At 40.8% G+C, this 25154-nt stretch overlaps 1 protein-coding gene across 28 annotated transcripts in view; it reads left to right on the top strand.

The window, feature by feature from the left end:
* Positions 1 to 6351, top strand: part of UBP25 (ubiquitin-specific protease 25) — an 85881-nt gene extending 79530 nt beyond the window's left edge. For 2 of the 28 annotated variants that reach the window (XM_087680255.1, XM_087680226.1), the window contains exons 9-10: positions 5201 to 5634; positions 5810 to 6351. The gene's annotated coding sequence lies outside the window, so the exon portion shown is untranslated. Of the gene's footprint in view, positions 1 to 5200 lie in introns of all 28 variants that reach the window. The other 26 variants (XM_087680254.1, XM_087680236.1, XM_087680238.1 and 23 more) reach the window with 26 other exon arrangements.
* The last annotated feature ends 18803 nt before the right edge of the window (positions 6352 to 25154 follow it).

The raw sequence follows: 25154 nt of genomic DNA, 5'->3' as shown, positions 1-25154 counted from the left end.
GTCAATAACATGTCATCCACATAAAGAATGAGGGACACTCATGGACCCACAAACATCACTATATACAAGCTGTAATTTTTTATCAGCACGTATAGTTTCACTTTTGGAAAATAAAACGCAATGCATTTTGCTGAGTACATACAACTTTTACATACATTGTGAGTAGATGCTTTCAGTAGAGGGAGATTGAGCATCATATTTTTGCTTTTTACATGTAGCCTCAAAATTGGTGCCCCTTGTGATATTTTTAAAGCTTTAATTGCAAATGGATGGAGTATAACTGAGATCCTTTAATCTTCTTTGCTAATCCAAGTGCCTCTTGCTATTAAAATTGACATGCAAGCCTCCAAATCAATTTGCCCCTTGGTTTGCATGGGGATTGGCCTTGACCCTGTTTCTTGAAAGATAAATTCAGCCCCAAATTTGACATTGGCTGCTTGGCCTATTGAATATCCTTGAAATTCCTCAATTTCAGCTGCTAGATTTGAAGTCCTATGCCTTTAATTTTGAGTATACATCTTGAGGTGGTTATCAAACCCATAACTTGGGAGATGGTTGGAAAATGAGAGAGAATGTGTAGAGAGAGAAATTTCAGAGTTTCATTGCGAGAAACATTGAAAAACTATTGTTGCCTTACTCAAATAGCCAAGGTGTGACCTACAACTTAGGACTATCAGAAAGACTATCGCCCTTTCGTGTATGCTATTATCTGCACCAGAAGTACCTTGGGCTCTAAATTGTTGTCACATGCCGTAAAACCGACCTTTGGTGGCTGGAAATCACTTCAACAGCCTCTCCTTGCTCTCTAACAACCTCCTCTTTCTCTCACAATGGTTGGAATAGACTTTCACTAGCTCCTAAAAATATTTTTTTGACTTGCAAGGGCAAGTATTGCCAAGTGGAAGCCTTTTAATCCCATTTTTCAACATTATCCAACTTATTAAATTAATTTTTAGAATACTGAAAATTAATTTAATAATTATTTTAGTTTTTTAAAAATTTATTTTACGAGTCAACAATTACATTTGTCAGGTCAACTTGTCTTTCAAATATCCGTGAGTAATTAGTAGCCCTTAGATCAACATTAATTGATTAATTAATTAATGCTTAGTATCTAATGTCACCACTGAGATTAATGGTCAATAAATTGATCTAGACTAAAATTTGACACTAGGTACGACCTAGTATCTGTGAGACAATAACTTATTACAACTTTTATCTTTGGCACCAATTGATATCTTAGGGTCTTGGGTTCCACATTGTGAAATAATTGACTTGGACCTCATTAGCACACTTGATTAACTTTTAGTCAAATGCTAAGCAAAACAATAAAATTTCAGGTCCTTGTTGATAGCATGCCATAACATAGTGTCATTCACAATGGTTGCATCAATATGTAATGCATCCTCTGATGCTCTCCTCATATAAATCAAGTTGATAGAGTCCATTGTATAAAGTACCAGTGATAATGAGGGCATCCTCATTACTACAGTCATAGACATTGTATCGATCCATGTGGAATTTGACCCGAAAACTAGTACATGCAATGGTTGAAAGTGAAAGAAAGTTTTCTTTATGCTTGACACATTCAAGACATTTTCAAGCATGATAGTGTTCCCATCCATTGCAATAATGGAAATTTGACCAATGCCTTGAATAGTATACAAAGCATCTTTTACACATACAACTGGTCCCTTTTTTTTGTACATTTGCATATGATTCAACCAAGTCATGAAAGGACATTATGTGCTTAGAAGTGTCATTGTTAAAATACCAAGTGTGCAAATTTCAGCAACTAAAAGACCGTGCTCATGAAAAAAAGAATCATATGGATAACGCACAACAAAGGCATAAGACTGACCATTGTCCCCAAGCTAGCCAAAGGTGCGGTTGCATCCTTTGCGTTTGGTGAATTTTCAACAACACTCATGTCTTATTTTTTTTTAAAAAGTTGCCATCCTCTTTCTGCATTCTTCACTTACATGCTTCTTTTTTTTGCAATAATTGCATCTCTTTTTCTTAGCATCATCATCCTTTGTGCTTGAGGAGTCTATAGAAAAACCTATTTTGCCTTTTCCTTTGGAGTTAGAGAGCTTCCATGACTTCCCTTTGTTGCGATGGTCAGCTGCAAATGCTTGATTATCCATATTTATATTAGAGCGATTCAGCCTTGATTGCTCTTCTTGCAACAATAGTGATACCAATGTATCAAATGTGTAAGCATTAATCTCTCCTTTTGCAAGTGAATGGAGTGTAGTCGCAAAGCTCTGATAAGTGACAAGTAGACCTGCCAAGACTATAGATACAAGAGATGCATCAGGAATGATTTCATTACTATTAGCAAGCTACTCTCTAATATCCTTGACACATGTAATGTAGGCATCCATAGAATTTGTCTACTATGTGCTGCATCTCAAGTTGCTTATACAAGTAGGCCACATTTGCCTCATTACGCACCTAGTACAATGAGGCAAGCTTATCTCAAGCATCCTTGGCCGTTGTGCATGACTAAATATGTGGGATAACCTGTCTCTTGTACGAAAGTGCAATCAAAGCATGGGCTTGGGCATCATGCCCATCCCATCTTAACTAAACTGCTAGGGGAGGTACAAGAAGAGTTGGAGCTAAAGATCCACTGGTGATTATGGATGAGTTAAAAGAAACTCTGGTATTCTGTGTAGTAGAGCTTTCAAGCCTAACTTTTGAACCACATGCATGACTCCAAAGTTATTTGGCAACGAGTATATGTTTCATCATGTATGCCCACATGGGATGAATAGTGTCCATAGTTGAGGAAAACTTTGGAATGGGAACGAAAACGAGAATAGGAACGAGAATTTTCAAAAGGGGAGAAACAGGAATAAGAATACGACATCATTTAGGGAAGATGAGGAGTACATGATATCCTAGTTAATAAGATTTAAAGACTTTCTTTAAAAACTTAAATTTATCAATATGTAAGAACTTATAGTTGTAAGTTGGAAGATGTTAATGAAGCTATAAGCTGGAATGCATTATAAGGTGGAGAGAGAATGTTCACGCGTGGAAGAATCAAGATTTTTCTTTAATGAAAGGTCATGATTGAAAGGCTAGTGTAGATGCCTTTTTACTTGTAACAGGTTGTATTGAAATGGCACATTTGATTACGCTTGATCAACACTCAAAACGACACACATTTGTAACTTGCAATTTATTATGTTTTCTTAAAAGGTTCCTAACCTTCAAAATTTGACCATAAACATTGCATCCCATTCCATGTAGACATTTTATATCTCAAAACATTTTCCGAAACGTTTTGGGTTTGGCCCGAAACACTATGTGGCACCATTTCGCGATTCTGAAACATTTCGGTCGAGGAAACACATTTCGAGAGATTTTGACCCTGTTTCGGCATTTCGCCCCTTTCTAAGTGCCATATTAGGCCGTTTCGCATAACTATGTTAGTGTCATCTAATTTGTCTGTGTCCCTAAACATATTGAGCAAATCATTTTGCCCGGCCATTGCTTGCTAACTTTTTTGGTTTATTTATAACAAGCTGCTTTTCAAAGTACAAATGCAATTGTAGCACAAAAATAAAGCAAAGAAAAGATTAAAAACTCACAAATTTTGGAAAATTTGATGGCGTCAATGAAGAATTTTCAGTTGAAAGGGTTCCAATGTGCACAAATTCAATATAGAAGGTGTAATTGGCCTCAGTGTTGATGAATTTGGGAAAATTTTGCAAAAGCCTCAAATTTAATTGGTGAAATTGGAGCTCAAATGTGAAAAGCCCTAAATCTTGCTGCAAGATTGAGCAATTTTTGAGCACCAAGTGGAGAACCCCCAAAAATTTTCTGAGATTTGGGGTTTTCAGGCCCCAAAATTCAAGAAGAAATTTGGGGCAAATTCAGATTTTTTGTACAATCCCAAAAATTTGTGCTTATTGAGGCACTGCGTGCGGACAAGAGCTATTTGTTAGGTTAATGTGGATTAAGGCCAAAGGCAGCTGAATATTTTAATGTAAAATAATGTTGGAGCAGAAACATGACCACGTGAGCAACAAATTGGTGTTTGATGGACAGCATGATGGCGTGATGGGACAGATCGACGTGGTATGAAAGCTCGCAGGTTGTCGGCTGTGGTATGTGGACTGTTGACTGGAAATGACGTGGAAAACGGTGCTGTTTGGACAGAGTCAACAGTGGGCAGGCAGACTGATGAGGAACAGGCTGCGTGAAGGGACAGTGGAGTGAACTGTTGAGACCTCGTTAGACAGGAGGCCATGCACAAGATGCAGACAATGTGCAGGCCGTCGAGGAAGATGCCTAGCAAGCACACGAAAGAGAGCAGCTGAGATCGAGGCTCAATGGTGGAACGTGAGCAAGGTGGCAGCTGAGAGTTATGGCTCTGATACCACTATTAGGTTAGGGTTCAGCAGCATGTACATGTTCATCTTGATGATAATCTATAATTTTTCTTGGTTACCTAGAGAAAGGTGGAAGCTCGTCCACGTTAGCAAAATAACTGGCTTGGGCAATTGCGTTGGCTTCCAGTAGTGAACTATATGTATCATATCATAGCCTCTGCCAATTTAGATTTATGTTGGAGTTTTCTCTTTATTACTGCAAGCATGTCTACATTAGTACAAACATACATATTTATGTCATTTATCTAATTAAGAGTGAATGCCTAGAGCATCTGGCTACCGGCTTCAGCAATTGCATCAGCCTAGACACCACCCTGTTTCCAACAGTGAATTTTGATATCATAGCTTATGCCAAGATATCTTTATATCCTCACATGCTCCCTATCTTCCACTTCAGTAAAATTTTCTGGTGCCGTGTTGAAAATGGAGCCACCTCTTTTTTGGGAGGGTTACCATTTTCAGAAAATTGTACAGCTGTGTGAACAGGATCTCAACTAGATGGGTGGTAATCAGTTTTACAGGGTTTACCATTCATGCTTCTTTCTTTTCCACCATGTGATCTCTGCCAGGTAAATGGTGCAGGTCCATTTTTTCTACATGCCTTACCTCTTAAGGGTGGAATTGACTGCTATCCTGATCACAGATTCACAAATGATAGTGTTTATATTGCATTATAAATCAGGTTTATTACTGTGAGTGTATGCAGAAGGGAACACAGTTGTCATTATGCGCATGGCTGTTGTCTTTTTTGTATGTGGAAAATTTTGTCTGAAATATAAGGTTTCCTTTTGCAGGTGAGGGGGATCAAGAGCGAGTTGAGTATGGTTCAAGGGTATAGAGGCCAAGAATGATTTTGGAACAAACTTACTACAAGTGCAGTTTCTGAGGAAATTTTGCTAGATACCAAGGCAAGAGGTTTGCTTGCAAGGGGTATCTAATTTGGTAAAGGTTGATTTGAGGATAGCATCTCGAGCTTTACTCGACTTAATTTATATTTAAGATTGTAAGACAAGTCAAAGTAATGCCTTTTGCTTCATAGTTTGTGACATTGCAGATCACCCACCTTGAAATTTTGAAGATGAGATTTGTAAGACGGAAACAGCTGGCATTCAGAATTTAAAGTTTTGTTTCCACGGCTGGCAAAGATTTTCTTCCATTGAAAGCTGTAACAGATGCTCCATGCTTTAAAGAGTATCTCGAGAAGTTTGGGCATGACGTGATAATACCAGTATGTACTGTAGGCTCCCAAGCTTTTGAAGACCTTTCCAGTGTGTGGTAGTTTGTGCTTCTGTTGTTTTACATATTTTTAGGTGAATGCAAAGCTGCTGTCAGTAGGTTGTTTCCTTTGCTAGGTCACCTTGAAGACAAAAGCTATCTGTTATTAATAAAAGCGTTGTACTCAGGTAAGGTGTCTTAACAGCTCAAATGCGACTTGTTGTGAAGTTGAGGGCTGGTTTGGATGATTGAATGAGACGTTCAAATTATGTTTCAGGGAGTGATTGTCCTACAAAGGAGCAAAAGCTGAGCATTTCAGGTGGTGAGCCATCATGGTGCTGTTTCTTTCTTTTGGGTTTTATGTGGGAATCCTATGGCTTGTTGAGCATATCTGGATGTACAAACTGGTTTCATTATCTAGTTTAAATCTTGACCAGTTATTAAGCAGAGCAAAGGACACGTTCATAAGCTCCTTGAGCATCCAGCAAAGATTAAAGGTTTAGGCTGCCCACTTGACATTCTTCCGCTAATGTTTAATTTCTTGTACTTGTAGCTTGTACACTGGAAGAGTTGCCTGAAACAACATTCTGACAGTAGGACCTGAACTTGTTTATAGGCCATATACCCAGTCTCAGGATTTCTCAAACTGAACCATTGGTAGCTGCTGCCATATCCTCAGTTGTGGAATAACTGCATTTCATAGATAATACAGTGCTGCTGTTTTGATGTTTTTTGCTGTGTAGAGGGTCCTTTTGTTTCTAAATGTCAGGTTTCCAGGTGGTTTTTTAATCAATGGGATGATGCTGTCTTAGTGATTATCTGGCTTGTTTGTGTCCATTCAGGTAGTGAATACTTTTTTGCTCTTTAGTTTTCTTCATATTCATGCTATTTCAATTCCAAGGCATACTCAATCTAGTTGAAGTATTAAAGCAATCAAAATGTTTCATGGGAAGTAAACTATGGATTGTGCGACTAGGTGAAATTGCCAAGATAAAGGTAGGTAGAAAGAAGGGGAAATTGACAATGTATCAAGGTGGCAAAGTGGCTAGAGCGTTGGGTCAAAAAAACAGTTTAACCAGATGGCAAAGTCATCATAGAAGCATTAAGTTACCTTTGGGTCGTGATTTATCAAGTAACTTTGATAGCTTTAGTAACAAGTCTTCTTCTTGGTGCCAATGGTGCCTTGACTCCATGATTCTTTGTGTGCCGATAGCTCCTTGGAGTGGATTGTAACTAAAAACTTTGATGTGTATTTTTGTCATATACATATCTTTATAAGTTGTCTAAAAGGATGCCAATACATCTTTCTTTCTTATTTCTTGTTATCAAAGCTAGCTTGTACAATTTCTTTCACAATAAGCATTCATGTAAAAAGGTCTATTGGCAAGCTTGGATTCTCTCTTTAAAAAAAGAAAGTCCACCTATATCGAGATTAAAACGTATGGTGGCTATATTCATCTAGAGTTATGATATATTATAGTTATAGGTATGATATATTTTAGTTATAGGTGGTTGAAACAAAGGTGGTTAGGTGATGCTTGTTCTTGTTGAAGGACTTGAGTATACAAATTCTTAAAACTCATTAGATTTTATTTGTACAAAGCTATATTGGATATTTAATTATTAGATATGAGTTATGTAATGTAGGTTGTGGTGATATATTCATTGATCTTTTAATGTGGCAGTGAAAAATCTATGTATGTTTTAGAAATAATAAAATTTGTTTTAGATAATACAAGTCGTTTACATGGCTACATAGGTTGGTATAGTGTTTGGTAACATGGAACTAGATATAGATTTAAAAGTGCTAGTCAAGATTTAATATGACTTCTCTTCAAGAAAGAATGCAAGATACCTTTAGGTGCACCTTACAAATGTAAATTCTAATATAGACAAAGACTTGGACCTTAAAAAAGGATGTGCATGTGCATTTTCATTGTGCATTTGCCATTGTAAGCATGAGCTAAAGCTTGCTTTTTGAAAGATATGTTGTACCATAGATTTGAAATGGTAAACGATGTTGGGCTATGAGTACATGTTAAGATTCCAATGTGTAGGGCTTTCAAGAAAGGTAGTGTGAGCCACATTACAAGGTTGATGCTTTAGTTGCCTAAATGTATAAGCTATATTTGCACGTGTATAAAGAAAATTGACACTAACTTTTATTGTATTAAAAGCCAGGTAGGTTGAAAGTTGATGTTCCAATTTCGAAACATGCTTTTTTAGTGTAAATGTGAATTTTAATTTGTCCATTGATTGAATAATAATGACTTATCGCATGTGGTGCCACATATGCAAATAAAATTTTATTTGTTTGTTTGGTTGCCTTTAATTTTCTATTTGTTGCATAATAGTGACTTTTACACTTGGAGTCTTGTAACAATGGTTGCATTTGGCATGACAAATAAATGGTAGCTAATTAATGTGTTGTGCATTTTTGGTGACCACATGATTAGATGCAATCATGAATTATGTTTATCATTGAAGTGCACTTTGGTGTGGGATTATTATAATTTTGACACTTAGTATACAAAGTATTACGTTTGTGTAATCTTGTTGGAACTTTTGTATTATTGTCCAAGGACAAGACAATTCTTTTTGTAAGATTAATTGATCAGATAAGTTTTAGCAAATTATAAGACAAAAGTATGTGCAGTTGAATAATTAAGATTTACTTAGTTGCAATATCAAAGTGGATGGTCGCCAGGTGTGACCACATTGCTTGAGACAAACCCTAGATGGAATTAATGCATTATTGATGTAGATATATGTGCACATTTTTTTTTTGGGTGGTGGAATGCAATAATTGTATCGTAATGGAGTTTGAAAAGAGAGATGCTCAAAGGAAAGAATCTTCTTACTGTGTTTTTCGATTGGTCTAGTAAAGATTGCTATTTACATCCTAAATCATAGAAGAAATGATGCCTTCACAAACTTTTATCAATAAGAAATCTTCAATTGCTCATTTCAAGTTTTCGGAAGTAAATGTTTTGGACATGTGCCACATGCTTCATTAACCAAGTGGGATGCAAAGAGTGAAAAATGTATCTTCCCTGGGTATAGTGATTACTCTACAAACCACTATTGGCTCTACAAACCTACTAAAAGTAAGGTCCATAAGTCAAGATGTGGTGTTTGTTGAGCAACCATGCTAAGTGGAGGAGGAAGGTGGTTCTTTAGGCACAATAATTGCACCATGACAAGAATAATGAGCTTAAAGAAGCCAAAAAACTAATGTAATTGCCTAAGTGAACAACTTGACTCTTGGATGGCATGGATCCTATAGTAAATGAAGAAGCTCAAGGTGTTGTCAAGATAGGGGGTAGCAATGGAAGCATAAGAAATTGTTATAAAAGATTGCATGATTATGAGGCGAATGAAGGACACTACAAAGAACAAAAGAACTCTAGAAGAATGTACTAACATATAGCATTTGCAATGCGGACGGTCTCTCTCTCTCTCTCAATTAGGAAGGGAAGCCTAGATATAAATAGGCATACAAAATATTAGAAGTGGCAAGCCCAAAAAGAGGGTACACCATGGAAAAAGAACTGGTACCCACAATCTAGGCAGTCAATCTTGATCCTCTCTTTGGCACACAATGTGGAAAGCCCATTAATATGTAACTTTGATCCATGAGATGTACAAACTACTAACACCCTCTCTTAGATCATGGGTGATCAACACAATGCAATATCCAATGATGATGGCTTATCATTGTGCATACAACAATGACACTTAGATAGGACCATGCACACCCAAGTAGTGTGTGATCAATCTACCACCAAGGTGCATTGGAAAGACAATGATATCGATGTCGATCATACCAATCCCTAAAAATACAAAGTAACCATAGTAACATCATGTGCCTTTGAACAATGCCTCTGCAATAGCATATAAGACCTAGGTGTCAACCTTAGCACCAAGATTTCAATTAGATTTGATTATATGTAGAAAAGCTACGTTTTGGGTCCAATATATTTTCGCTTGGTTAACCCCAATTTGGGTCCATTTCATTCTAGGTCCATTGCACCTACATATTGGAAGCAACACTTTGGGTCCATTGCACCTACATATGGGTGAGGCTCGGATACCTTATCTTCACCATCCTCTCACACTCCCTCTATGGCATTGGAAAGTCATGAGGGATGACAACACCATTAGGATTAGGAGGAGGAAGTGGAGGTTGTCATGACTGTGTGCACTATAGATGAGGAAGCTTGTGTAGCTATCACCTTGCTTACATGGCCTAAATCCAAGTCTAACCATGAAGAGGATGATGAATCATCAAAGGAGTCATTACCCTTTTTCTTTGTCTTCTACTTTTCCTACCATTGTGCCCCTAATGTCTTGCAATCCTTTTGGAGATGTCCCATCTTGACACAATGGTAGCACCATACATTTTTCTTCTTTTGCATGTCACCCTTGTCTAAAGCTATGAAATTTCAAGCATTGAGAGCATCAAATTGAGACATCAACCTCAATTGTACCTAAGTTTGTCTACAACAAGCCTATGAAAGGACCCTCTTAAGATAAGTAGTTAGTATCATGAAGTTGGTTATTAGTAGGAGAACACAAAAGAGCCGTTATGAGGTACATATAGAGAAGATAAAATAAGGCAAGGGATACAAGAGAGCTATGTGTTGGCTAAGACTTCCACTCAAGGCCACAAGTTCAAGAGTTCAAGTAATCACAAAGAGATGGGATTTTAAAAGTGCAATTAATGTAATACCTGGGAATACTTAGGGGGGTGGATGCCCATGAATCAAGTAGGTCTCTTGGTTACTAAACAAAGTAAGGGAGAAAGTCTGTAACTGGGCTTCAACCAAATGCCCATTTCACATAAGATTGAGTATATTGCATTACTTCAGCCTTCCAATGTTAACGTTCTACTTGCCATTCATTAGGTGGGGGAAATAGGAGCAAAAGCAATGGGACTCTCTAGTCAACATATTCTTATGGGGCAAGCAAGGAAAAGCAAAGATATTCTACATCCATTGCTCTAGACAAGCACATGGCTTCACTTTTAGATGGTGTCCTGATGAGTCCTCCTGATCCCTCGAATGAGGTGCATGCTCTTAGGGTCAAAATGCTAAAAAGATGTTGGTGGTCAGAGGACCTCCCTTGGTCTTGTATGCTAATGGACTTGGTGGAGGTAAGTAATAGAAAGCTATGTAGCACGTGGGGATTGTTAGACTTTGGATCTAATCAAAATTCATGTCTTCTCCAAAGTGAAAGCCCCAAGGTTCTCATAGGAGTTGATGAAATCAGGGGACTAGTACTAGAGATGGTGGCTTGACTCTCTCTCTCTCTCTCTCTCTCTCTCTCTCTCTCTCTCTCTTTGTGTTGCTCTTGCTCCTTGCACCATAGCTCTTGCTTTTGCTCCGTGCTTTCACTTTAGGGCGGTTCACTCCCTTCAATTGGTATTAGAGCTATCTTCCCTAAGAGCCTAAGCCCTTGACCCGACATTGTTTCAACTGAAGGGGAGCTACAAGCTCTAGCCCGAGACCTACGGACCACTTATTGCTCAAGTTTTTCGAACCGAGTGGCCATGGCTACCTCTCACATAGCCGACGTGCAATGCCTACCTTACGGGTGTAGTGAGCTTACCTTGATGCTCGATCGAGTACCCTCCTCTTTCTTGCACACCGGTAGCTCCACGATCCGTGAGGCAAGCTCAAGCAACCTCAATTCCTCTCCCATGAGCTTCATCCTCCATAGCCACGCGCGAGACAAGAGAAGAGAAGAGAGGAGGGAAAGATGAAAAGAGAGGATAGAGAGCTTCTTCTCCAAGATTCCTCACTCTCACACAATCACTCCCTCACTCCCTCACACTCTCTCAATCCCTCTCTCAAGCACAAGCAAGAAGGCAAGAAACAAGAGAAGAAGAAGAAGAAGCTTTGGCCACACACAAGAATGAGCTTCTCATTCACTTTTCAACTTTATATACAAAACCCTAAATCCCTTTTGGGCGGTCATCCCCTTTTCCTCTTTTTTACATGGCTTAGGCCCTTTTTCTCATTGTCCTTTTATCTTCCTAGATTCCTTTCCACCGCCCGTCTACATTTACAAATTGCACGGGTGAGAGCCCGAAGTTCTTTTACAAGATTTCAGGGTGCGCCTTTTTATTTTAAAATGCGCCTTTCCCCTTTTGCATTTGCCTTGGACTTTTAAGGTTGCCCTTGCGCTTTTGGCCTTTTCTCTTATTCTTTTTTCAGTCGGGGCTATCTTTTTTCCGCCTTTGCCCTGCATCTTTTTTATTTCCTTTTGCTTCCTTCATGTTGGGGTTAACATTACCCCCCTCTTAGACGAGTGCCAGTTCCATGGCACTCACCGTCGTAGGTAGCAGGCTGTAGCATGCACCGAAGATGTGGGTGACAAGGACGTAGTGGCTAGTTAGGTCGGCTGCTAGGTGGAATAGGTAGGTGGGTGACACTGCTTCCAATGTGGTTGGGTGAATGATAGGTGATGTGGTTTAAGGACGATGACCAGGAAAGATTCCCGACATGCTTTAGGGTTCATGGAGATACTTGGCATCTTTCACACTGTTGTGGCGCCCCTTATGTAGCCGGTCGTCTTTTGAGTATCAGAAATGCTTGAAGCAATAAGCAATCCCTTAGGAGGGTGGTATTGGAGGGATTTATTCTGGGGAAACCCCCCCGAACGTTGTTTGCCTTGAAAATCCATTGCTTTGATTGAAGATCCTTATCTTTGAGTTGAAAGTCTTCAGTTTTGAGTTGAAGGTCTTCAGGCTTGTGGAATCAATAAGCAATCCGTAGATCTTGAGGCGTTGGGCATGGATCATTGGATGGTGAGGTTCCAAGATCTATGCCAATGGCAGTTCTACCTTGGTTCAATCATGGTAGCCATTATAGCAGGCAGATGGCTAGCAACATGAAATCTGTTGAGCCATTTAAACCTTAGCAGCGAAGCTCCTGAAGTTGCAGTAATGGAGTCATGTCCGACTCATGGAAAAATTCCTTGTCATTGGAAGATGTAGTGGATGATCTTCTTCAGCCAAGTAGCCAGTTCTTGAAACACGAACATAACCTGCCAGAAAAGTTGTGCACTTCCTAGGGGATGTGTCTGTCTCACTGTGTAGTGCATGGTGTCCGTGCCAGTGGAACTGGGAGATGGATCTAACCTTGGGTAAGCCCTTGGTAATGTCCCATACTTGAGGACCCAGTTCGTGCGTCGTTAGAGGTGCGATGCAAAACTTAGGGTGACAGGTCTGAAAGTTCTGCCCTTGATGTGCCCTAAGTGTGAAGTGGGGAAGGGGCTAGGGAGAACCCTAGATGCAGTGAATGTGGTGCACAATAACAATGAAGGGAGACTGCAAGCACATGTGAAGTGTTCTCCTTGTTAACTTGCTTAGTAGTAGATTCATCTTTCAGCTTTGCTATTTTTTGCTCTTGTTTTTCTCTCCAGTCACCTTGTCTTTGTTCCGTTGTGGCTTTTTCTCTTTTTGCTTTATTTTCTTTTTTTTTTTCTTTTTGAGAATGAGAGAGGGAGTACAATTGTCAAGGCATATCACACCCATTTAATCACGGGGCGATCGCAGGCATTGAGATAAGAATGCGCGACTTTGTAGGTATTCTTTAATATCGGCCTTAGCTCTTAGAGGAGTGGTTGACAAGAAAGGGTGATTACACCTTGTGAAGCGGGTGTCACTCATATTTTCTAAGAGCTCTTGATAAAAGGAAGGAAGGAGAGTAGCCCGCATCATTAACCTAGTCATAGCTCTACTATCTATTCCTAGGTTGATATCAAAGAAGAGTGGGGGAAGATGGGCTTCCTCTGTTGTGGGTTTTTGGAGTAGCAGGAATTTGATAAGTCGGAGGTAATTACAAGTGGTCAAAAACGTTGGATCTGGGCAGGAAGAGAAGTCTGCAAAGGAAACGATTTATAGAAGGAAGTATATATTCTAACCTAAACACTAAGCATTCCTCAGGGCTCCTAGCATTTACATTATATATTTTTGGGAAGTCGTAATCCCCATGCAAGTCTCTATCATAGTCCACTCCATGCCTACGGGGGTAGGGCATGTAGATAGGATCATTGCGCTCTTCGGGGAGTGAACTGCAAAAGGCGGTCCATGCATCAAAATTGGTGTCCCAAATGCTCCTCCGCCATTTCGACTGTGCCTCGTAGCCTTGGACGGATTTGGGAACCAGATTGACCTTATCTTCCCAGTAATCCTGTGGTTCTTGTCGCCACCTAGTCATTATCAGGCTCCTCTCTTCACTCCACCTGTTTGCAAGTTCATTAGCCAGATCCTTGATCTTGGCTAAGACTCCTAGAGGCAGGGCCCGGTCCAGAGAGCGTGGGAAAGCAAATGAGAGCTCAAATGGCCTTTTGTGGAACTCTTGCTGACGCCAGATGACCAACTCCTGGGGCCAGTCTACAGGATGTGCATCACCTCTCAGTGGCATGGGCTCTTCAGGAAGTTGTCTTGGAATTGTGCGTGCTCGGCGTTGGGCCTCCTCAGCTAATTCTTGTCTTCTCCTCCTTGCTACAACTATACGCTCAGGCAGATGGGCATCTGCAGGTTCTTCTTGTGGGAGATGACTCGGCATTCTTTGTTGCTCTTCTTCATCACCTTGCTCGAAATCCGGACCCTCTTCGACATGTCGCTCAACCACAGATGGGATGACTGGCGGCGGTGGTGGTGGCTGTTCATGCTCCTCAAAACCTAGCTCCTTGAGCTCAGCAGTGGAAAGGCCCGTATGGCATAAGTAGTGGAATTGTTGCTCCTTAGTGATCCCTGTACTTGTTGGGAGCTCCTGCTCTTGAAGACCATATCTTAGAGCCCGAGTGGTCAGCTCCAACTTTCTTTTCACATTTTCCACTGGATCATCGCCCTCAGCTTGTGTGACATGGAGTACCGTGTTGAGGAAGGTCTGCCGCTGTGTTTTATTAGTTATTTCAGCAGCTTCAACCTTGGCTTCTGCAGGCACCCTTTCGCATTTTGCCACTACCAAGCGTTCGGTCAAGTCTCTCACCTTGTCAAAATTATTCATTTCCCAATCCATAGCTCTTTCTTCCATCCTTTCTCTCTCTTCCTTCAGTTGGCTCGCCAGAGTGGTCACTACCTGTTGCTGCTCATTTGTTAAAAACCACAACTGGTTCCTTTCTCTTGACCTTTGAGCCAGCTGCTCTTGAGCAATCCCTTTGGCTTGATCTACAATGCTGAGCCTTTGGTGCACCTCAGCCAGTACTTCTGATTTTTCCTGCGCCAGCTGCTCTTGGCTTTGGATCTCAGCAAGGAATAGTATTTTTTGATTGAAAGCCATGGCCATGAGGGGCTCTACATCTTCTTGGGAGGTCTCCAACGCATCTTGTAATCTTTGCGCTTCATCTTGTAGCCGTTTTACTTCTGCTGCTGAGACTCCTGGCCCTTCACTCTTCAGAAACTTGATTTCACTTATTAATCTGTTTTGTTCTTCTAGCTCCTGCCACAAACGGAGCTCCATGGTATGTTCTTGTGGTGTACTGGCTTCGCCTTCCTGAACCTCGTGTCTTAGCTTTTCCACTTGAGCAACCTTTTGCTGTAGATCATTGTATTGCTGTACTAGTAGCTTTAGACTCCTTTGCTCTGCCACCAGGTTCTGCTCTTCGTCTTCCAGCCTTTGTCTAAGGCGGCTTTCGTTGTCCTGGGCTTCCTTTGCTTTTGCTACTAGTTGGTCCTGCAGGGCCTTCATTTCTCTTTGTTGGTCGGCTCCCTGCCTTGATACTTCTAGCCTAAGAGCAGCTGACATTTCTTTTTCTTTTTCTAGCTCCATCAAGGCCACTTTCTTCTCTTCCTTCGCCTTGTCTAGTTGTGCCAGTAGCTCAGCCACATATGCGTCATAGTCAGTGTCGGCAGGCATGGGAGTATGGGGTGTGGTGGTTGATGCCTCCAACCTTTGTCTTTTAGGGTCTTGCCATGGCTCTGCATGTCAATCCGGTTCTTGGCACGATCTCGGCCACTTTGCTCACTAGCATTTGCATCATGTTCATTAGCTGTGCCGTGTCGAGGGGAGGTGTGGGTGGTGTGGTGGTTGTAGTCGTGGTTTCAGTCGTTGCAGGCACAAAAGAGGAAGGAAGTGGATGTAGTAGGGACTTGCCCTTGCCTACAGCCACACTGGAGCTGCTTCCACACTTGAACTAGCTTCGACTTTATGACGGGGGCTCACAGGTTCGAGCTCTCCACCCCCGTGGGTCTCTTCCACAGATCTTTGTGTAGCCTTTACCAACTTGGCTAGCTCCTTCAATCTCTGCTCTTCAGCTTCTTCTTCCGCCCTGCTTTTCCTGTCCTCTTCTGCCTTCTTTGATTCTTCTCTTATCTTTGCAAGCTCTTCCTTCTCTTTCCTCCTTCTTTCTTCCTCAGCCCTCCTAGACTCTCTTTGAGCCCTCTTGATTTCAGCTCGTTCTTCTTTGCTTAATTCCTCTTTCCTTTCCTTCTGTCTCCTGTCCCCTTTCTTTTGTCCTTCTGGTTTGCTTGCTTGTGTAGGCGGCACCTCCTGTTCTCCCTTATCACTTATCGTTCTTTCACTTTATTCTTCTCCTTCGTGGTGGTGAGGTGGGCTTTGATGCGGTGGGGTTTGATGTGCAGTTTGCTCTTCCATGACTCCAGCATCCTTCATTGCTTCATTTATGATAGCTGTCAAAACACCACCATATCTAATTGTGGCCGCATTTGAGACAGGTTTCTTCCTTGTGAAGCGTGCTGTTGAGGCAGGGGATTCTCCTCCTGCTGGTGCTTCCGCTGGAGTAAGAAGGGCAGTTGAGCTTTGAATGGTTTTCTGCACAAACCCATTCCAGACTACCTCCTCAGGGACTCCTGCTGCGATGCTTTCTAACAACGGGACCCCGATCCTGTTCATCAATGCGTTGTACCTTTGGCCCGAGAAGAGTGTGTGGATCATCTCCTCTTGCACCTTCACTGCTGGATCCGGGATGTCAGCTAAGCTGATTCTATCCACTGTGTGTACCTCTTCTTTCTTTACCCCCAGCATGGCGTAAACATCCCTTCTCAGCCGCCTCTCTTTCTTGGGTACGAGCCCCAAGGCCTTCTCTACGATTGCTGCATTGAGGGGCACTTCAACTCTTCTTTCCTGCTCCCCTGTCCTCACTGTGACAGTGCCATAGTTCCTGCCCTTATTAAAGTTCCTCAGGAATTCAGCACACATGCCGTAATCCACGGCCTGCCCCATCTTTTCCACATACTTGTGGAGGTGGCATCTGTCCACCAATTCTTTGACTGCAGGTTCCTCCAAGATGGCCTCATCCAAGTTCAGCGTGTGCTTGAAGGTGAATTGACTGAATCCTCGTGTCTCAACGCTGATGCCGAACTTGGTCATCTCTTCTTCAGAAAATGGGAGTTTGCCCCCTTTGTCTTGTCCTGCCATGGTGGTTACCTGTCAACATACCATGCCAACATTAATGCTTAAAACTCGGCTTATTTCTAACAAAACTCAATTTTGAGAGAAAAATGTATGTGTCAAAAATTGGTATACTTTCTTAGAGGCCAGCAACAACAATTGCTATTGTTTTCCCTTTGCAATATCTTCCATTGAAACTCAATTAATCATAACATTCTGCTAGATAGCCCCGGGGGATCCACCTTATAGGCCCGTAGGTGTAGCACGTGCACTCAACAGGAGGGGGTTTAATATCAGTTTCACCTACAGATTTAAAATGAAAGAAGGGGGTTAAATATTGTATACTGAGAAATTAAAATAAGGGGTATTTTTATCCATAAATCTTCAGAACTAGGTTGTTAGTACACACACACACACACACACACACACACACACACACACACACACACACACACACACACACACACACACACACACACACACACACACACACACACACACACACACACACACACACACACACACACACACACACACACACACACACACACACACACACTACAAGGTATTATGGATATACCGACACGGCCTATCGACGCAAAAATCGGTATATGCCTCGGTATAAGTCTTTCTATACGTCTCGGTATGTGCGTCGGTATACAAAAATACTGAGGCGTATACCGAGACTTATACAGAGGCGTATACCAAGGCCAAAAAAAAGTCCTAACCTTAATCTTTTCCTTTTCTCTCCAGTGATGGGTTTCTACCAGTGTTCGAAATAAACTTATGTGCAAGAGCTTACAAAACCTATAAAAGCAAGAACTAGGATGTTTTTTTACTAAATTTCAAAGGCATTTTTTAAAAAATACACCAAACTCTCCCAACATCATATAACAAAAAGTACTATAAAATCAAGTAAAAAACAAACACGGCATCTTCATCATTATTGTAGTTAGAAAATTCATTTTATAAACCATACACAAATCCCTTTTTATAGAAAACCCCAGCCTGTGGTGTTACTCCAGGTCTTTGATTGCCTTTTTTTCTGTTTCATAAGAGGATTGATTTGGAATTTTGGACTGGAAACCATTTTGAGAGCTACCTGGATTTGGCGATTTTTGGTCACAAGGTGTTGATAATGGGCCTTTAGAAAGAGAGTCTGTACTTAATGTCTTGTGACTTCAGCAACCACACCATCCACACGTTCGACAACCCCCTCACCAACACTCCCTCACTCAACTCCACGCATGTGGGGAGGGTGCAGCCTTTAGGGCTGGTATGCAAGGCCTAAAATTGACGGCTGTTTTTCCTATCAAGGGCCATTTTGCCTGTCAAAAAAAGCAATGGAAAAATTTCTCTGTCAAATAACAACTCATGTTTAAAAGTTTTCCTGTCACTTTGACAAGTGTTGAAAAACCTTGCATGTCAATTGACATGCTCAAATGTATCAATCTCTTGTCATTTTTTTGTGTTATTAGTAGTAGTAAAGATAACTAGTCTAAGGAGTGGAGAGCGGGGGGAATGTTATGAGTCACGACTCATTATCAAAGGATTGTCCGGTGCCCAATGTCCATTGCCCATTGTCCACTGGCCCCAGCTTTAGCCCAAAATGAAGATTTTTTTTCCTCCCGTGAGAAACCATCAACAACTAATAAATGTAGTGCCAGTAGGTACCTCCCTCCCTCCCTCTCTCTCTCTCTCTCTCTCTCTCTCGGTATCTATCGACCACCATACCCAATGGGAACGTCTCCCACGATAAGAAGCCTCTCTTTCTTCAGAAAAGAAAGAAAAGAAACACGACAGACCAATTGCTCTCCCCACCCCCTCCCCTCTCCTCTCGTTAAAATTGCCCTCCTTTTATTTACATTTAAAATTTATTTTAATATTTACATTTAAAGTTTTTTTAAACCAAAGGGGGCTTGGTCGAGTGGTTAAAGTGAATGGGTGGGTGAGTAAAGGACTTAGGTTCAACCCCTGGAGGTATCGTCTGTCCTCTGTTGGGGAGGGTATTGCCAAAAAAAAAAAGGTGAATGGGTGGGTGAGTTCAACCCCCGGAGGTATCGTCTGCCCTCTGTTGGGGAGGGTATTGCAAAAAAAAAAAAAATTGCCCTCCTTTCCCTCCTCACGAACACCAGAAGCAGAGACAGCTTATTGCCTCTAATTCACATGCTACCCTCTTCATCCATTCTTGGCCCGCCTCGTCTCCCATTGTTCCACTTCGGCGCCTCTTACACCACCGCTCCGCCATTACGAGTCTCGCTCTCTCCCCTTCTGGAACCAGCGTCGCCTTCTGCTCTCTTGATCACTCTGTTAAGCTCTTCTCGTACCCAGGTAAGCTTTTTTTCTCTGATTGAAGTTCTCTTTTGGGCTCAGTGTCTCTTTCTACATGGAAACGATCCAGTGAATCAAGTGGACGTTCAGCGGCGCTACGCTCCTTTGCAATGCAGGAAATGTGCTCGCCTGAGTGCATCCTTTTCTCTGTTTTTCTCTCTGATTACTTGATGCTCTCGGTTATTTGTGATGAAAACTTGGATTTTTCTGTTACTGCTTGTCTTAACCAAGTTGCTGCCCTCGTTTATAACAAGTAGGGGGTCTTTTGGAAAAAGCTAGGGCACCATTTATCCTTTAGTAATGTCTCTCACATTCATGCATAGTTTGGGTTTATGAATCTTTGGGTTCCCCTCATGGGAGACTACACTACAGCTTCCTAAACTTTTTGGATCGTTGAATTTTTATAGTTTGTGAGATGGCTCGTCTAATATTAGAAGGCCTAGCTCCATCAAGTACTATCTTCTTCTACTAACATGTCCAATGCCAGTTTCTGCAAAGCAGTGCCTGGCTACGTTATTGAGTAGGTGCTCATCTAGGTTTCTCCTGTTATGCACCTAACTATGTTCATATCGAGACATCTTGTGGTGCATTTCCTAAGCTTCAACGTGTTGGAATAAAGCCATAGGTTGTTCGTTATTTAGCTATGAGTGTTGGCCTCAACTTTAGCAAAGGAGGTTGTGAGAGACTATTTGTCCCTCTCTGTGAGAATAGGCGATTGGAAGAAAGATTGGAAGAAAGTCTTAGTAGCAATCACCAACTATACACACCCAATAAAATGCCACAAAACTGTTTGCTGATATCATTTTGTGTTATTTTTAAAAGCGAGAGAGGAGCACCATGTAACTCGTAGAACTTGGTAAGCATTTCTTCAATTGAAAAAAGTTGTGAAAACTTTTAAGTGTGACACTATTGTGGTTGGGTAGGCTTTCTTGTGACTCCATTTGTTATTGGATGACTAGTGGAAAAATACTGGTGAGTGGTTTGAAATCTTTTCCTATTATAGGAATGCTTGAAGCATAGCTGTTTGCTTGTCTCATGCTACATCAATAATTGCCGTTTTGTTTATTGGCATAATTACAAGCATAATTTGATGCCTTCTTCTCTTGAAGTTGGTACCTTAGCTTAGGACCAAACTGCATCTGCATCCTGTTTTCCCTCTCCAGGAAGGGTTCCGGTATGTAGGCCGTTAGGCAACATATCAAGACGTACATCAAGTCATTTACTGGATTCTTACTGCATGGAAAGGTTTGGATTTAGTTTGTGATTTGTCACTTGTTTTTGATAGAGATATCAAGCCAGACAATCTATTACTAGATCGCCATGGGCACATGAAGCTTTTAGATTTTGGGCTACACAGGTATATTAAACATTATTCTTTTCTTTTATTGTTTTGTACTGCATGTATTTGACAAATTGCAATGTCTCATATTTGTAAGGTTTTGTTGGTAATATGATTGCCCTATTTGTAAGGTTTCGTTGGTAATATGAGTGCTCTATTTTATGAGATCTTGTCATCATCTCTTGCTTTCTACATGATATGGTTTTATGGATTCCAGAGTAGATTTGTGCACATATCTGATCAAAAGACCATGGATCTTAACAAGAGAATAGAAAAATCTTCTTCTTCTCATAGGAAGAAGAGAAAGTCTCAGCCAAAGCTGGATGCTTTCTTATCTAAGCGTCCAGCCAGCAATGTGGCTAGTATGTTGGATTTCTAATTCTTGATGATATGTTGGATTTCTAATTCTTGATGATATGGTGTACTGCTCGTGTTTGATGATATGCTGAATTGCTCTCTCGCTTTTTAATGCTCTGGTTTTATACCACTTGCATGATATGTTGGACCTCTACTTCTTGATGGTATGCTGCTGAACTGTGCATGTTTGCAGTAGTCCCCAACATCTGGTAAAGAAGTTTCCAATTCCTGAGAAAGAGCAGAGCTGGATTACATTCACCTTGCCATTCACCCGTCATAGCTTTGATTCCCATCTTGGCTGGTGGCAACGATCTCTGCATCCCCCGCATCTACTTCATGACCTCTTGAAAAGCTGGTAATCTTTGATTCTAACATGCACATATTATTTAGGTTCCAGTTTTCCAATTCCCATCATTAGTGTGTGTGAAATAGAGAGATTGAGAGAGAGAGAGAAAAAGAGAGAATAGTTTGTGTGTCAATGTCTTTTTTGTCTTTTTTTTTACTCTTCCTTCCTCATTCTCTCTTGTATGGTTGTTTTGATTAGAGATCTGATCATTCATGTCTCTTGTATGGTTATTTTGATTAGAGATCTGATCATTCATGGCATCAAAGACTCACATAAAGGTGTGTGATCATGGGAGTAACGAGAAGAAGGTGCTGGGCTACGTCAGAGTGATGGCAGATTGCACTTATAGTGATATACGTCAAGAGATCATCCAAGATGGCATTGTAAGTGAATCATTCGAGTTTGTTATTGAAGATGAAGACTGTGATGGAGTATGCATATTGAATGCAATACAAGAGGAGCGTTGGAAAATTGAGAATAGCAAGCGAGTTGGCATAAAGAGGTTATCAACCACGGTGGATGATGGAGGGTCCTCAAAGCGTGTTTGTAGAAGCTTAAATACTTCCATGGAAGCTACTGCTATGGATGGGATGGAAGAGGGCGATCAAATAAGGGAAGCGGGTGATCATGGTGGGAGAGTCAACATGCTCAAGAGTGTTTTAGTAACACAAGAAGCGCTCAAAATTTGGGAGGTCCAATGTGAGAAGGTCCGCAAGAAGTTGAGTGAGAGAAAGCCATCTAGAGATGATAAATTTCAGCTCATCACGGAAGATGTCAATGACCAACCTTTGATTCGAGTGTGGTGCAATGAATGTGGGAGTGCTTATGGATCGGGAGTGACTAGTGGCAAGCAATCCGCATACTCATGCTTGTCAAACTTCATGAGATTTCACATTCTAGATGGTCAAGCACATCAAAAACGATACTTATCTAACCGAAGTTTGAGGTTTGATGCATTTTCTACTCATGGTTCTCATGGAAGTACTCCAAAAGACGAGAATGATTCTGATGATGCAATAATAATCTTGGCAGCTATTGAGGAGATGAATAATTTCAATAGAACTCATGAAGGTAAGAATCAACTTCTTGTTTTATGTTGTAAATTGTAATATTTTTTTGTAAAAGATATTTGTTGAATCATGTAAGACAATTCTTAGTCCCTTATTTTGGTTCCTTTTTTAAGGATTTTTGCTTGTGCATATCAGATTCAATTGTCAGCTACGTTTCTAAACTCTTATCAAAATTTTGTATCCTCATGTAGGGGCTGATTTTCAGTTGGTTGAAGCAACTTTACATGACTACAAAGATAAAAATAGTGTCAAAGTTGTGTGCAAATATGATGGGAAGTGGCTGCACCTATGTCCTCGAGGTTCAGATTTGCAGACCATCCTAACACAACATATCAATGCAAAATCTCACATCAATGCATGGAGCAAGAAGACCACAATAAAGCAATCATCTTCTCTCTTCACAGGAGCTAGTGGGCGACCTAAAAAGAATTTTGAAAAGGATCCATGTCAACAAACTTTGGGTGCATTCCTCGTATCAACCAAAGAGCATGCGGAGGTGGCTTCCATCCATGCAGGTGATTCAAGCTCTCATTTATTAAATCTGTGTTGGGGATTATGGCAGTGTAAACTTGATGTTAATGGTAGTGAGGTTGATATAAAACCTTTTCTCCAAGACCTAAAGATGGGTGAAGAGTGGTTTTGTGAGCCACATACAAAAGCTACTTTATATGATGGGGATGTTGAATACAGGATAGATGGATGCTTTAGGCATGTGTGCTGTCTTCGGATCTCAAGAATTGGAATTCCGTTTGAAAGTTTCACATGCGAGTATTGTAAGAAAATTCCATCTTGCGCTGATTTTCGTGGCAGAGTGTTTCGGGAGGGTAGTGCAATTGAGAAAAGAGGAGAGAGGCAAACAGGTCGAGGAAGGCGATTGGATTACCTTTCTGGTGCAGAGCTTAAAAGTGTTGTAGTTGAGACAAAGAAAAACTTGCGAGAGGCCAAGAGAAAAATATGGTGGTTGAAGGCAAAGATTGTGGTGCTTTCAGTGAGAATCAGGTCTTTAAAAGAAGCAAACTATGAGGCTATTAATAGGAAGGATGTGCAACGTTTTTGCAATAACATTATTGAGGCTCATAGGCAAGGAAAGTTTGGTGGCAAATTAGCTTTATGGGCTTTTCTTCAAGACATTGCAAATAATGCATTAAGATTGAAAAAGGGGCAAAGATATGCAGAATCCTCAAAGACCATTTTTGAGGTTGCAAAGCTATGGGGTGGGCCGCGCTTGCATGATTTTCTAAGCGTAAACCTTGGAGGGCCATCTTTGTCAACCACAAGGAGGCAAGGAAGAAAGGCAACTCAATTTCAATCCGGAGAGCATGAGTATATCGTTGATATGGTTGGAAAGATATACAAGGATGTAAAGTCCAAACATGGAATAGCATCACGGGTGCCATTCATTATTGTTGAAGATGAAACAACCATCAAGCGTCGCATCAGGTAAAAACTTAGTTGAATTTCTCTTCGCTTCAGTTTTAAAATTTATTTATGTAACAAGTCCATGGAAATAAAGATGTTAAAGTGGAGCTTCATGTTTTTGCAGATGGAATGAGAAGGATGACACTCTAATTGGGTTTTGTGGAAGAAAGGGAGAGGATCATCAATGCTCCTCAAATGATGTTATCATTGTTGGAGATGGAGCACAAGGATATGAGACAATAGTGGATGCCTTCCAAAATCACGTAGTGGGACATTATGCAAGACTGCTCATTGTCAACCCGCTTCATGAGAGTCTTCCACGGTTAGCTCTTGCTGTGCATTGCACTTGTAATCGCTTTGATAGCGATTTCATCAAAGCTCAATGGAGTCTTGTGGAGCAAATGTGGAATGCAAAATGGAAGGATTGCCTAGGGCCAATAATTGGACATGCTTCAGATGGTGATAGTAGACGTCGCAAGCTTATGCTTGAAGACTATTTAGGAAAAAGTGATAGAAAGTTTGGTATCAAATGGGATGGATGGAAACTCAAAGGCAGAATCATAGGAGACAATGTGTATGGACTACATGATCAAGATTTTGTGCATTGTGGAAAGAAGCTTGTGAACCCTCTTGATAGTCCTATTCGACAACTAGCGATTGGACAAGTTTGGATTACACTCAATCATGTTGCTTTGGTCTATAATCATTTCTCTATCGATCAACACAAGTTACGAGAAGAAGATATACAACGAAACGATCGGCAAAATTGGAGAGCAGCCCAAGTGATTGTCTCTAGACAAGTTCAAAAATGTATGATAGAAATGCAAAAAAAAGAGAGGAGCATGCAAGGGACTGGGGCATATTTGCAGGTTGTTGCTGATTATATAGACATTTTTTTGTCTCCACATTTAGACTTGAGAGAGCGTGTGGTGCTTGCTAGTAAAGTGGTCTTCTTCTTCAAGTTGTGGAGATTATGGATTCATCATCATTCTACATACACTCTTAAGAAAAACTTCATTAGCAAAGAGGCTTACACAGATACCCAGCTTTCTTGTCATTTTGTGGTTCTACTTATAAAGATGTTTCGGGATTTCTTCCCAAATCTCAAGTGTCCTTTACATCTCACAGGATCGGATGCAACAGAAATTTATTTCAGCAAGATTGGAGGTATGGTTGGGCAAGAAAGAGCATTTGATTTTGGAGATGTTTTGCATTGTGTTGGAAGCTTGAACAAGATTACCGTGCATGAATGTAAATCAAATGGGGTGACTTTTTCAAGGGCACATAAGAAACAAGAACACATATGGA

This window comes from Lygodium microphyllum, chromosome 6, assembly GCF_053477565.2.
Source record: "Lygodium microphyllum isolate KBCC chromosome 6, Lygodium_microphyllum_v1.1.10, whole genome shotgun sequence".
Lineage (NCBI taxonomy): Eukaryota > Viridiplantae > Streptophyta > Polypodiopsida > Schizaeales > Lygodiaceae > Lygodium > Lygodium microphyllum.
Note: the sequence above shows the minus strand (reverse complement) of the source record. Positions and strands in the feature narration are given on the sequence as shown.